Source organism: Danio aesculapii, chromosome 14 (genome assembly GCF_903798145.1).
Source record: "Danio aesculapii chromosome 14, fDanAes4.1, whole genome shotgun sequence".
Lineage (NCBI taxonomy): Eukaryota > Metazoa > Chordata > Actinopteri > Cypriniformes > Danionidae > Danio > Danio aesculapii.
In genome coordinates this window covers 48,653,709-48,669,799 of record NC_079448.1, presented here as the reverse complement: position 1 = coordinate 48,669,799, position 16,091 = coordinate 48,653,709, and positions in this window count along the sequence as shown.

The window sequence follows — 16,091 nt, the reverse complement described above, 5'->3', positions numbered from 1 at the left end:
TTACTTATTATTTCTGAAAACAAGACAATATTTTTTACTTGTCTAGAAAAAGCTTCATGATTAAAGAATATTTAGATATTTGGACCAGAAACAAGACAAACACTCTTAACTAGAAAAAAAAATTCAGTGTGGAAGCCAAGAATTAATTTAGTTAATAATTCAAAACTGATTAAATAAAGTAAATGTATATAATCACACACTTTTGGCATAGAATAAAATTCCTGTTAGATTTGTCTCTGTATTATTTAGCACCACTGAACTCTTCTAACAACTCATGGCCAATAAAAGGGAAGGTCCAAACTAATTCCAGGATAATACAATACAAGGTGCCAATCCAGCTGATGTAACTTTGCACTGATTTACCACGTTGTCTTAAGCTATTGTTACGGAAGCAGACGGACAAACAAGGGGAGTAAGTATAAATGAGGTTTATTACAACAGCAGAGTAATTTGGATACTGATTGAGAGTGGAAATGGAGTTTGGATGAACTGATGATTCTCTTTGCCAGGTGGGATGACAGACACAGAAGGATGACCGAATGCACACACCAGAGGACTTGCGGGGAAGACAGACTGACGAGACACACAACGTTGACAGGACAACTGGAACACTGGACAGACTGGAATGAAAACAGAGATAAGGTAAGTATATTTGCTGAGATCGTAGGGGAGTGAAACCTAGGAAGTGGTTCACTCAGAGTCCGCTTCGTAGGAACGAGACCGGACAATGAGTGAAGTGAGGTGTGTGCTTATATAGTGAATGGGAGTGATTGGGTGCAGCTGTGCGTGGTTAATACTCAGGTGAAGGTGCTCGGTGCGTGATGTTGGTGGAAGAGCCTGGCCAATCCGTGACATTACCCCCCTCCCCAGGGCCCGCTCCTGAGGGCCTGAACCTCCGACGTCGTGGTGGTCTACCTCGTCCTCGAGGTGCTGGAAATTCTGGGTGATTGGAGTGGAACTCTTCCATAAGTGCGGGATCTAGTATATCGGATCTGGAGACCCATGACCTCTCTTCTGGACCGTATCCTTCCCAGTCGACGAGGTATTCAAGCTGACCACCACGACGCCGGGACCGTAGGATGTCCTTGACTTGGTAGATGGCCCCTTCTTCTAACATCAGGGGGGGAGGAGGTTCCTCTTCATGGCCAGGCTCTGTGGAGGGAATCAGAGGATCGTGAAAGGGTTTTAGAAGGGACACGTGGAATGTGGGGTGGATTCTGTACTGTGGTGGTAACTGTAATTTGTATGTGACGGGGTTGACCTGTTCCAGAATGGTGAAGGGACCAACAAATCTGGGACTTAATTTTCGGGAGGGCAGTCGCAACCGGATATCTCTGGTGGAGAGCCAGACCTTTTGTCCTGGAGTATAGATGGGGCCTGGAAGCCTCCTCTTATCAGATACCTCCTTTGTTCTGCGTACTGCCCTCTGGAGATGGTGATGAGCATCGTCCCAGACTCTCTCGCTCTCCCGGAACCAGTAATCCACTGCGGGGACATCAGATGGTGCGCCATCCCAGGGGAAGAGTGGAGGTTGGAACCCTAGGATGCACTGGAATGGCGTGAGTCCGGTGGTAGGTTGCCGCAGGGAATTCTGGGCGTATTCCGCCCAGCCCAGAAACTGGCTCCAGGAGTTTTGGTGACCGTGACAGAAGGTCCGGAGGAACCGCCCCACTTCCTGAATTTTCCTCTCTGTCTGGCCGTTGGTTTGGGGGTGATAGCCAGACGAGAGGCTTACGGTCACACCTAGGAGTCTGAAGAATGCTCTCCATAGTCTGGAGATGAATTGGGGTCCTCGATCCGAGACTATATCTTCTGGTAACCCAAAATTTCGAAAGACGTGGTTGAACAGGTTTTCGGCGGTCTCTAGGGCTGTGGGTATACCTTTCAAAGGAATCAAACGACAGAATTTAGAGAATCGATCTATGATGACTAGAATGCAGGTGTTACCTTCAGACGATGGGAGGTCTGTCATGAAGTCAACTCCTAGGTGTGACCAGGGGCGGTTTGGGATGGGCAAGGGATGGAGTTTACCAGCAGGTAGATGGCGAGGACTCTTCGCCATAGCGCATTCTCTGCAGCCTTGGACGTATCTTCTCACATCCCTCGCCATGTTCGGCCACCAAAAGCGTTGGGATAGCAGCGAGAGGGTGTTGTTGGCCCCAGGATGTCCTGTGCCCAGAGATGTATGGCTGGAATGAATGAGATCTACCCGTTGGTTTTCAGGGATGAAGCGTCGATTGGGGGGACAGCCCGGCGGAGTTCTGGATTCTGGAGTGGCGTTTACTGTAGGAGCGGACCATTGGATGGGACAGATAGTGATCTGATCGGGAAGGATCTTGGCCGGTGTCTCAATAATTTCATGCTGGTCGTGAATTCTGGAAAGTGCGTCTGCTCTGATGTTCTTTGAACCTGGTCGATATGAGATAGAGAACTGAAATCTGGAGAAGAACAATGACCAACGGGCTTGACGAGGACAGAGTCTTTTAGCATCTTTTAGGTATTGGAGATTTTTATGATCTGTGATCACCTGGAACGAATGTTTGGCCCCCTCCAACCAGTGTCGCCACTCCTCCAGGGCGAGCTTGATGGCCAGAAGTTCTCGATTTCCGATGTCATAGTTCCTTTCCGCCGGGCTGAGCTTCCGGGAGAAATAGGCACATGGATGGAGTAATGAAGGAGTACCGTGGTACTGGGACAGGATGGCTCCCACTCCGGTGGTCGATGCATCCACTTCGACCACAAACGGCAAGTCAGGATCAGGATGAGTCAGCAGTGGGGCTTGAGTGAAGGATTCTTTTAGGTTTTGGAAGGCTGCGGCGGCTTCGGGAGGCCAGGGTAGTGCTTTGGGTTTATTTTTCAACAGGTTGGTGAGCGGAGCGGTGATGAGACTGTAATTCTGGATGAAACGTCGGTAGAAATTAGCAAATCCTAGGAAACGTTGGAGTTCCTTTATGGTCTTTGGTTCGGGCCAGGAGATGACGGAAGTGACCTTCCCCTCGTCCATACGAACCCCTCTTTGATCGATAATGTACCCCAAGAACTGAACAGATGGTGAATGGAAGGAGCATTTTTCAGCCTTGAGGTACAGGCGGTGTTTCCTGAGGGTTTTCAGGACCTCCGCAACGTGGTGGCGATGTTCGGCCTCACTCCGGGAGTAAATCAGGATATCATCTATGTATACAATGACGAAGAGATGAAGGAACTCCCGGAGAACTTCGTGGATGAAGTTTTGGAATACGGAGGGGGCGTTAACCAGACCATAGGGCATGACCAGGTACTCGTAGTGTCCAGTAGGGGTCACAAACCCAGTCTTCCACTCGTCCCCCTCACGTATTCTCACCAGGTTATAGGCGCTGCGGAGGTCCAACTTGGTGAAAATTTTGGCGGATCTGAGTTGTTCCAGGGCCGCAGGGACGAGAGGAAGGGGATACCGGAACTTGACTGTACCTTGATTTAGGGTTCTGTAATCGATACATGGCCGCAGCCCTCCATCCTTTTTAGCCACGAAGAAGAAACTTGAGGCAGCAGGTGACGTGGATGGACGGATATACCCCTGACTCAGAGCCTCATGGATGTACTCCTCCATTGCCTTGGTCTCCGGAAGGGACAACGGGTAGATCCTACCTCTGGGCATAGGAGCATCTGGAAGCAGGTCTATGGCGCAGTCCCATGGCCGATGTGGAGGTAGCTGGGAAGCTCTCTTGGGGCAAAATACATCCTCGTATGAGGAGTAGATCTTCGGGATCTGAATGGATATTTTCTCGACAGGACTTTCGACAGACGTGGCGTAGACGGTAAGGGGTCTTTGAATTTGTAAGGGTAGATCGGGAAAACAGCTGGATCTGCATTCTTCTCCCCATCTCTTAATCTCTCCTGTGCCCCAAGAGAGGATGGGATCGTGCTTCACCAGCCACGGGCGCCCTAAGATGATATCCATCGATGCACCCTCCAGAACCAGAAATTGAATCTCCTCTTTGTGGAGCAGTCCTACTTGGAGATTGACGGGTTCACATTTTCGATGGATACGTGCCTGAGAATGGATATCGTTGGTTATGGGCTGAATCTGGTAGACGTGCGTCGAGGCTTCGGTGTTAAGCTGTAGTCGGCGACAGAGGGCGTGCGAGATGAAATTTCCTGCTGACCCGGAGTCGATGAGGGCTGTGACTGAAACTGAGACAGAAGGGGTAGTTAACTGGACATTAGTGGTGAGAGGATGCATTTTTTCAATGGGAGAACTGAACAAACTCACCACAGAGCGTGTTGGACGGATGGGACAGTCCAGCCTGACATGTCCTTTGGCACCACAGTACATGCACAGACCCCGGGTCAGCCTCCTCTGTCGCTCGGTGATTGTGAGTCTACCAGATTCTATGATCATGGGCTCTGGTTCTGGAGGGACGGCTGGCTCTGGCGAACGGAGGAGTGCTTGTGATACCGGTGGAGGGTCATGCTGGTAGACCCTCAGACGATCGGAACAGCGCAGAGAGTGTTGGATGAACTTCTCCAATCCCATCGTGTCGTCGAGGGCGGCCAGCTGTAACCGGAGGCTGGGCTCTAGTCCGAGCCGGTAGGTTGTGAGGAGAGATCGCTCATTCCACCCGCTAGCAGCAGCCAGAGTTCGGAACCTGAGAGCATAATCCTGAGTGGACATGGCTCCCTGTTTGAGATGGTATAACTGTTCTCCAGCTGCTACTTCGGCATCCGCGCGACCAAAAACCTCCTTGAAATATTGGGTGAATGACTGAATGGAATTTGTTACCGGCCCAGACTGTTGCCAGATGGTTTCAGCCCACCGAAGAGCCGACCCAGAGAGAAGGGAGATGATGAATGCGATTTTGGACCGATCTGTAGGGTATAACTCGGGTTGCATAGTGAATACCAGAGAACATTGTAGGAGAAATCCATTGCACTCCTCCGCCCCGCCAGAGTAGGGCGCTGGTCGAGCCATGGGACTGGATGAGTGGGTGGACGGTGAAGAAGTGCTCGGTGCTGGTGGTGCTTCGGGAAGTGGAGCAGATGGTAGTAGCACTCTCTTCAATGAATCCACCAACTCCTGAAGGGGATCGTGAGTGCTCATGCTGTTGGTAGTTGATGGTCCGGTCTTCTGTTACGGAAGCAGACGGACAAACAAGGGGAGTAAGTATAAATGAGGTTTATTACAACAGCAGAGTAATTTGGATACTGATTGAGAGTGGAAATGGAGTTTGGATGAACTGATGATTCTCTTTGCCAGGTGGGATGACAGACACAGAAGGATGACCGAATGCACACACCAGAGGACTTGCGGGGAAGACAGACTGACGAGACACACAACGTTGACAGGACAACTGGAACACTGGACAGACTGGAATGAAAACAGAGATAAGGTAAGTATATTTGCTGAGATCGTAGGGGAGTGAAACCTAGGAAGTGGTTCACTCAGAGTCCGCTTCGTAGGAACGAGACCGGACAATGAGTGAAGTGAGGTGTGTGCTTATATAGTGAATGGGAGTGATTGGGTGCAGCTGTGCGTGGTTAATACTCAGGTGAAGGTGCTCGGTGCGTGATGTTGGTGGAAGAGCCTGGCCAATCCGTGACAGCTATACAGAGTATTTTTGTTTATATGTATGCTATCGACATATTTAACACCAGCTATGAAAGAGTAAATTACTGTTTCATAAGAAGTGTAATATCAAATAGGGGTGTGTGTTTTTTTAAATGCACATTGTAAGTGCATTTTGGAGCTCAAATCATCTGTGACCAATCATATACCTAATGTTTGATATAATTAATATTTTGTTGTTTTAAATGTACCTAAATTATTATCTAGGAATGGATAGTTCATGTTTGTACTATTTTATAGTGTGGCGAATAAGTTGAATGTCAATCAAAGTCCATGTATACCTCCAGTATACATTCATAAGGTGCAAAGGTACCAAAAAACAAGTGACTTGAAATGGATATTGCATCGTTCTCTTTTGACTGAAAATGTTGTTGAGAGTACTTTAATAGAAGCATTCCTGCCACATTTTGAAATGTGAATAATTTGCGTTTCAGTATATTGTATTTTGTTTTAATATCATTGAAAAAAAAGTGTATTTTTGGAAAGATTGTGAACAGGGTTGCACAGCTTGTTGTCCTCGTTTTGTTGTTATGCTATAAAAATAGTTTCACATGTCAAAGACTAAACCATTGGTTTTTATGTAATGCCATCCCTGATTTGGGGACCACAAATAAAAGATGTTTTGTATTTTCTGTTTTTTATTTATTTATTTTTACAGTCATAAATATTTGTTTAGTTTTTTTGATTACTTGACAAAATGTTGTTGTTTTTAGGTTAAATCTGCACTTTAAATATATCCATAAATTTGTGATTCATCTTTTTATATTTAATTTTCCCCCATTTATTTATGCTTTTGAATGGCATTATGGAACCTTGATTTTCTTCCCAACAACTTTTAACCTTAAAACGTTTGAAAAAGTGAATTTTGGTAACATTTTTATTAGTTTAAAGTGATATATTGTCTTGATTGGTGTTGTATATTATGATGCAAAACCCTTGTAATAAACTGCCAGTCCATTTTCTGTTATTTTACATTCAAGAGTTCACACTTAGCTGATGATTAATTATAAGCGTGTTTGGCAAGCTGTCCCGGGAGAGAGCCCTGAGCTCATAAGATCCTCAAGCCCGGGGCTCCCTCCCGTTGCAAGACGAGAGGGAAGTTTGAGCTCAGGTAGATCTCGAGAACTCCCCTGCTGTAATAACCAATGAACAGCCAGTGATTGCTCTTGAGAGATAACCATTTACTAGAAGCATGTCTATAGTGCCGGTTTGGATTAGTCAATTAACTTATGTTGCATGTTTTTTGGACGGTGGGAGGAAACCCACGTGAGCACGGGGAGAAAATGCAAACTCCGCACAGAAATGTCTGCTGGTTTGGTAAAGCCTAGAACCAGAGACATTCTTGCTGTGAGGCAACAGTGCTAAGCACTGGGCCACCGTGTCACCCATCTAGGAAGAAGGAGGAGTAGGGGTGGATGGGGGATTCTTCAAAACGAAGATAGCGATGATACGTAACCCAGGGTATTTGTAGTAGCTTAGGAGTCGTCTGATTGGTGCATTGAGATTTGGATAATGTGGATCCAGCCGCTAGCAATCATAAGCACGTGATCCTCTCGAAATTAGTTTATAACTAAACTTCACGAGTTATTTCTCTCTATATATATTATTTCTTATTATTTCAAACTACTAGAATGTCAATAAAAGTCACTTTGTTCAACTGTGGAGTTGAATTTACAACATCAAAAGTGGACAGGGCAGAGATCGACATCCCATAATGCAACTCACAACCGTAAATAAACAGAAAACATCACCAAAATACTGTATTTCATGATTCACATATATTTTTTTTCCAGTTTATTTAATATTATGACTTGATCAGTTAACTTTTGATGTTGAAAATTCAACTGTGCAGTTTAACAAAGTGACTATTTTAGTTTGAACCTATATATTGCATTAGAAACAATATAAAGAGAATTAAGTGACAGAATAGAATACTAGCAGTTAATTTCCAGCCTTTTTACCGTAATTTACAACCAATCACAGATGAAATACCACTTCAAACTATTAAAAATGTCAATAAAGGTCACTTCTTTTGACTTTTCAACATCAACAGTTGTTGGTGGAAAAATAATGTTTTATAATGCAACTCAAAATCCTAAAAATCTCTTTTTTCCACCTTTTGTGAAGCTGCTTTAATGATGATTATTGTGTAAAGCATTATACAAGTCAACATGAATTGAAAAAAAAATTAATTGATGAATATTTTTACAGTGTAGAAGGAAAAGGGCATTTCTGGTACTCTGCCTCTCATCGTCTTGTAAGTATTTCACTGTTTATTTTCTTCATATTTAGTCAGTCAGAAGTTTATTTTTGGTATTTTAAGTTTTTTACAGTGATATTTGAATTGTTTGATTAATGAACAAATGTTGTTTTTAGGTTAACTCTAGGTGAATTTACACTGTAAAGAATATCTGTTAATTAACAAGTTCTGCATTTTATTATTCACAGGGTTTTTTTCCAGTTTGTTTATGGTTTTGAATTGCATTATGGGACTGTTATCTTTTCACTGAAAATTCAACTGTGCAGTTTAACAAAGTGTCTTTTGTTGATATTTGAGAAGCAGTATATTGTAAAAGAAATAATAGAGAGAATTAAGTAATAAAAAAATACTAGCAGTTTATTTCCATTTTTACCGTAATTTACAACCAATCACAGATGATATACCACTTCAAACTATTAAAAATGTCAATAAAGGTCACTTCTTTTGTCTTTTCAACATCAACAGTTGTTGGTGGAAAAAGTCTCATAATGTAATCAAATAAAAATAAAAAAATTCAAATCTTTTTTTCCACCTTTTGTGAAGCTGCTTTATTCCTAATAATTGTGAAAAGCATTATACAAGTAAAAAAAAAAAATAACAATAGGCAAAACTATTAATTGACGAATATTTTTAGAGTATATAAGGAAAAGGGCATTTCTCTGCCCGTGTCTTGTAAGTATTTTACTGTTTTTCTTCATGTCTGAGTTTAGTGAGTCAGAAGTTTTTTATAAATTTTCAGTTTATTTACAGTGATATTTGAATTGTTTGATTAATGGACAATATGTTGTTGTTTTTAGGTTAACTCTACATGAATTTACACTAAAAATATCAGTTAATCAACAGGTTCTGGATTACATTATTCACAGGTTTTTTCCACTTTATTTATGGTTTTGAATTGCATTGTGGGAATATTATCTCTGCTCCTTCCACTTTTGATGTTGAAAATTCAACTGTGCAGTTTAACGAAGTGACTTTTATTCATATTTTAGAAGCAGTATATTGTAAAAGAAATAATAGAGAGAATTAAGTAATAGAAAAAATACTAGCAGTTTATTTCCATTTTTACCGTAATTTACAACCAATCACAGATAAAATACCACTTCAAACTATTAAAAATACCAATAAAGGTCACTTCTTTTGTCTTTTCAACATCAACAGTTGTTGGTGGAAAAATCAAGCTCTCATAATGTCATCAAATCATAAAAAATCATTCAAATGGTTGTTTTTTCACCTTTTGTGACGCTGCTTTAATGATAATTATTGTGAAAAGCATTATACAAGTCAACTTGAATAAAAAAAAACAATAGGCAAAACTATTAATTGACGAATATTTTTAGAGTATATAAGGAAAAGGGCATTTCTCTACCCGTTTCTTGTAAGTATTTTACTGTTTTTCTTCTTGTTTTAGTTTAGTGAGTCAGAAGTTTTTTACAAATTTTCAGTTTGTTTGTTAGTTTACAGTGATATTTGAATTGATTAATGGACAAAATGTTGTTGTTTTTAGGTTAACTCTACATGAATTTACACAAAAGTTAATCAACAGGTTCTGGATTTCATTATTCACAGGTTTTTTCCACTTTATTTATGGTTGTGAATTGCATTGTGGGAATATTATCTCTGCTCCTTCCACTTTTGATGTTGAAAATTCAACTGTGCAGTTTAACGAAGTGACTTTTATTGATATTTTAGTGGTTTGAAGCAATATATTGTATAAGAAATAATATAGAGAGAATTAAGTAACAGAAAAATTACTGGCAGGTTATTTCCAGGTATTTAACAACAATACAGTCAATATACCACTTTAAACTATTACAATGCCAAATAAAGTCCCTTTTTTTTTGTCTTTTCAGCATCAAAAGTTGTCGGTGGAAAAATCAAGTAGTAAATACACTAACTAACATAAACTAATGAAGCCTTATTGTAAAGTGTGACCAAGGTAGCGTTTTAGTTTAGTCAGTCAGAATAGATCCGCCATGCTCTGCTTTGAAACTGCGCCCACGTATCTGACAGCCTTAGACAGTAATCCAGCACTTTGTGACCTTCTGTCCTGCAGGATTCACAGACGGTGACAGTGAGCCAGTCAGTCCACCCTTAGCCGCCTCCATCTCCTGGTGTATGAGCTAATGTTTACCTCTCCAACACCCACCACAAACCTCCGTCCTTCTCCAGATATCAGGTATATATTTGAAGCTCTCCCGCAGCAGAAGGTTGTTTCTAAGGAAACTTGTTTTGCTTTAGAATAAAGAAATCGTGTTGCAGCTTTTCTCTTGAGAACAAAATTCCAATAGTCAAAATTATTCGCCCTGTGAAATTTTTAGTTTTTTATATTTCCCAATTGATGTTTAACAGAGCAAGGAATTTTTCACAGTATTTCCTATAATATTTTTTCTTCTGGAGAAAGTCTTATTTGTTTTATTTCGTCTAGAAAAAAAGCAGTTTTTATTTTTTAAAGAACAATTTAAGGTCAAAATTATTAGCCCCTTTAAGACATTTGTTTCAGATAGTCTACAGAACAAACCATAAATAATAATTCTGACTTCCACTGAATCTTTAATAATATTTAGGCCTGGGTGATATGACAAAAATCTCATATCGCGATATAAGTCATCTCGGTCACACTTTACAATAAGGTTTCATTAGTTAATGTTATAGTATTTACTAACATGAACTAATTATGAACAATATAGGCGTACTTGTACAGCAATTATTATATAGTTCAACATTTACAAATTCATTATTGACATTAAATTTCATACTTGTTAACTAGAGTTAATGCACAGTGAGTTAACATGAACTAACAATGAACAACTCTATTTTCATTAACTAACATCCACCATAGCCTACTGAAATACATTTATAGTTAGTCACCGACCACGCCTGTGTACACCTATCCAACTGCTCGTTTACATGGCAGCAACTCAATGCATGTAGACATGGTCAGGATGATCTGCTGCAGTTCAAACTGAGCATCAGAATGGGGAAGAAAGGTAATTTAAGGGACTTTGAACATGGCATGGTTGTTGGTGCCAGACGGGCTGGACCGAGTATTTCAGAAACTGCTGATCTACTGGGATTTTCATGCACAACCATCTCTAGGGTTTACAGAGAATGGTCTGAAAAAGAGAAAATATCCAGTGAGCAGCAGTTATGTGGGCGCAAATGCCTTGTTGATGCCAGAGGTCAGAGGAGAATGGCCAGACTTGTTCCAGCTGATAGAAAAACAACAGTAACTTAAATAACCACTCATTACAACCGAGGTATGCCGAAGGGCATCTCTGAATGCACAACGCATGGATCCATCCTGCCTTGTATCAACGTTTCAGGCTGGTGGTGGTGGTGTATAGGTGAAATATTAAGTAGTTTTTCCAGTACCTTGTTGACTCTATGCCACGAAAGGTAAAGGCAGTTCTGAAGGCAAAAGTGGGTCCAACCCAGTACTAGTAAGGTGTACTTAACAAAAATTGGCCGGTGAGTGTGTGTGTGTGTGTGTGTGTGTGTATATATATATATATATATATATATATATATATATATATATATATATACACATACATACATACATACATACATACATACATACATACACACACACACACACAATATATATATATATATTGATAAAAAATGTAGAAATGTCAAATATTAATAAAATACAAAACAATTAAAGAAATTATGATTATAGTTCCAATGTAAAAGTAAAAAATAAAAGTCACTAAATAATAAGTGAAATGCAAACATTGGACCTTCAATATTGTAAGTATCACGCGATGCTGTTTTTCGTGCACTGAAAAAAAAAGCTTCATTGGATTTGTTACATTTTCTTAAAGTAAGTAGTTACAAACAGTTCATATGGGCTGAATTTAAACAACCAAATTAAGTTAAACATTACTAAATGTAATCTGGGTGTTTAAATTCAGCCTATATAAATGTTTGCAACTACTTACTTTAAGAAAATATAATAAATCCAATGAAGCTTTTTCCCCCAGAGTGTTTCTGTTTACATCTCTGTGATTGCATGTATAATATAGTATTTTGTGGCACCACGGAATAAATGACAGGGAATACTATGAAAAAGTAGACTTTTTATTTCGTCTATATACACTATACATCGTCACAGCCCTCAGGGTGTTATATTTGAAGCTATATTAAGATCAGAGCTGACGCAGCCATGGTAATCTTTTCGTTTACTGTTTGCCATGATGTCGGAAGAGAATTGTTTCTTGTCCAAACAGACCATCAGGGTTTTTGTCACTGTTGTGTTTTGTCTTTGTTCTGCGATGTCTGAACACACTGAACATTCTGCAGCCGCCGCATTCTTTACAGAATCCTTTAATCCACTGCGAGAAAGAGAATAATCATCTGAATTCCTGCTCTGATATCATGGACACACACACACACACACACCACATTAGCTGAATCTCCTTCACATTCTTAATCAATTATGCAGTCATTTCCCTGATAATAGTCAAGGAATGGCTGGAAAATTCAATGAATTTTGCTCGTAGTCTTGTACAATTTGATATTTTTGCTTTTTGCATGTTGATGTAGACTCATGAAGAAATTACACTAAATTATTAACTGTGAAATTTTTATTCTTTTTCAAATATTTTCCAAGTGCTTCAACACAATTTTCAGCATAATGTTTTTAATAACTCATTCCTAATTAGTAATTTCTTTTGTCTTGGTCATGATGACAGTACATAATATTTTACTAGTTATTTAGCAGGTGCTAATGCTAAATAGTATTGCTAGTATTCAGCTTAAAGTGACATTTAAAGGTTTAACTAGGAAAATTAGGGACAAGTTATGTTAATTTGGCAATTCACTAAACAACAGTTGTTCTGTATCCAATCCGTATTTATTTATTTATTTATTATTTAATTATTTGTTTTATTATTATTATTTAGGTTAGGTTAGGTTAGGTTAGGTTGATTAGATAAGGTTAGGTTTCTTTATTTATACCCAAAGGTAGATTTGGTTTGCAGTCAAGAGTTCTCATTTCATAACAGTGCCACACAAAAAAAGCTTACATACTGACAATAACAAATGGACATAAAGACATAAACACTTATAAAGAATAAATAAATAATCACTTTCAAGTAAAATGTCAAATATACAAGTCACCGAAATATCTCTACTTTAGGCCCAATCCCAATTCTACCCCTTAGGCCTTCCCTTTAATAATAATCTTCGTTCGAAGGGCTATTCACCCCTTCCCCTTAGCCCTACGCCTTCAAGCTAAAGAGAATTGGGACACCCCTACCCCTTCACGGGAATGTGCAAAACGAGGGGTAGGGGTGTCCCAATTCTCTTTAGCTTGAAGGCGTAGGGCTAAGGGGAAGGGGTGAATAGCCCTTTGAACGAAGATTATTCAGGAACACACTCGAAATCAAGGAGTACAAAAATTTCCCAAAATACACCAGCCACATCGGCAGGAAAGTCACACCCGGAAGTAAGGAGATCCACAAATTAGTATTTTTTGTCATTATTACATGTTTTTACAACAAACAAAGATGTTTCAATACATTCATAACCGCTTTCGTGTTTTACCGCCATGCTTTAAAAAAAAAACGCTAAAACAAAAACCGCAAAATTTCGCGATTTATAATCCACACTCATAACTCCTGTACAGCAGTTCCACAACATTCTGACACTCGATGACACTGGAATACCCTGTCAGAAAAGTCTAGTGGCTGGGAATGAGCTTTTTACAGCGTCTGCTATAATTTTGTTTTTGGTGTGTTTACATAGATGAATATGGGCACTATGTAAATGCACAGTATTACAATCTTATTGCTCTCATTGATCTTATTGATCTCATTATATCATTATGATAACATAGTATATGCCTTCAGTGATTTCCTGAAGATAAATACCAAAAATTAACACAACTGGAGTAACTACAGCAGTCGCAATCGTCTGATCTCATATGAAGCAAGAGATCGCAATGACATACTCACACTCTGTTTTAAGGGGAAGGGGAAGGGGTACAAAAATAGAATTGGGATTGGACCTTAGTCTAGGCCAGGCATGGGCAAACTCGATCCTCGAGGGCCGGTGTCCCTGCAGAGTTTTGCTCCAACACTAATCAAACACATCTGAACACCCTAATTAGTGTCTTCAAGATCACTAGAAAGCTACAAGCAGGTGTGTTTGATTAGGGTTGGTGCAAAACTATGCAGGGACACCGGCCCTCCAGGATCGAGTTTGCCCATCCCTGGTCTAGGCCTTATTTAAATATCTAATGGCTGCTGGTATGAAACTATTTTTGTATCGTTTAGTTCTACAGCTTGATACTAGAAACATGTGACCAAAAGGAAGGAGCTGAAACTCTGAGAGTAGAGGATGAGCGGTGTCACTTAAAATTGAATTTGTAATTCTCTTTAGCTGCCTGGTGTGCACAGCCTCTAGATTGGCTAGTGGCACCCCAGTCAGCTTACTGGACCACTTAACTTTATTATTATTATTATTATATTTTCGCTACAGAACAAACAACTGCTCATTCTGATTATGTACCCCTATATACATTTCTGGAGAGCCCCAAATACGTCCCAGGAGCTACATTTTTTTTTACAGTTTTTGTTTTTGCGAATCAATCAGAGGCTGCTGTGTATGCTTTTTCAGATCTCAAATTTCCCTCACGAGTGTCATTCGTGCCTGCTCTTATTTAAATCTACCAGAGGCCGCTGTTGACTGACTGACTGACCGATCCCACCACCCACTACAAAACCTTGATGGTGGTCTAGGGGAAAATGGGTTTTGACATTTAGTGTACAATTAATAAATTAATTAAATTTACAAATACAGTGAATAAAGTGCAAAAGACAACAAAGAAATAAACAAAACCCAAACAATGTCTAACTCCCCCAGAAAAAAACCCTAATCCTTATCCTATTTAACCAAAAGTACAAGATGTGGTGCTCGCCCCTAACCTAATGCACTAAACATGAGTAGTCCTTCACTTGACCTTCTTACCTGTCCACTTCGTCCAAGCCTCGCAAACAATGTGAAAACTGAATAAAACAGAAAAACTGATTGATACAGATGACAGATGGATTACGTGAACAGAAATGAGTAAAACAAAACAACAGAATACACAGTTAGACAAGGTTGTTTTTCTTAACACAATAACACAAGCAGGCGTACAACATAAACAAGAGGGACTGGTGAGTGGTCTGGCTATTGCCTAAACCCAACCGATTGTTTTAAAAGCCAGAATCCAGAAAAAGAAAAGCCTTCGCGGCAGCCTGGTTTTTACCACATTTTCAGATTTTACCACATTCTCACCCTGTTATTTACATGTTTGTTTTATTTCTTGGCTTATGTTTTCATCAACTCCGCTCTGCATCTTAAATCCTCCAACATACGCGGCGAGCCACTGGACAAACTGGTGACAGCGGAAAAGCCGTCCATACGGAGGTAAGTGGTCGGCTGGTAAGCACGAAAAGGAACGCCGTCAAACCGCCCTATAGTGTTTGTTTTAAAGACGAAATGGAGCCATACGTACTTCTTGCTACATAATTCACTATCTTCAGAAATGTATATAGGGCTACGTTTTCAGAATGAACCTATGTTGGTTGTTCAATGACTTGCCCATACCTGTCAACCCTCCCGTTTTTTTCGGGTTTCTCCCGTATTTTACAATTCAATCCCACTATCATACCATAACGGTATTTACCTGTATTTTTTCTGTATTTTCGCCCTTTGCACTTAAATGTGAATCTGTTCTGTGCTTTAACTGAAAACATTAATTGAAAACACTTTGAAATAAATATAAAAACGGCGGGGTTCCCTTACTTTCCATTACAGGCCCCATTGCCCCTTCTATGCAGTCTTCAAAATAGTCAGTTCATGTAGCGGTGTGTGACTGTCAGACGCTCTCCATGGTGATAAATTTACGCTGTTTTTCAAACGGATTGTGTTCATGCGATTTGAAGCGGAGTGAAAGTGGACACTCTGGAATGTGGGTGTGTGTTTGAACAGACATATGCACATAATAATAATAATAATAACAATAATAATAACAATAACATCTAAACATGTTGATCTTGGTGAGTTTTCTTTTAAACACAACTAATTTAGTTTTAAATGAGCATAAACAGTTAGGAAAGCAATCGGATGCTTTCATTATAGATGTGTGCATTTTTAAAGTGACACCTTAATATTATCAAACAAAAAATCTAAATGAGAGATTCATTCGCTGCTCTTTAATCAGAATGTTTAAGTTAT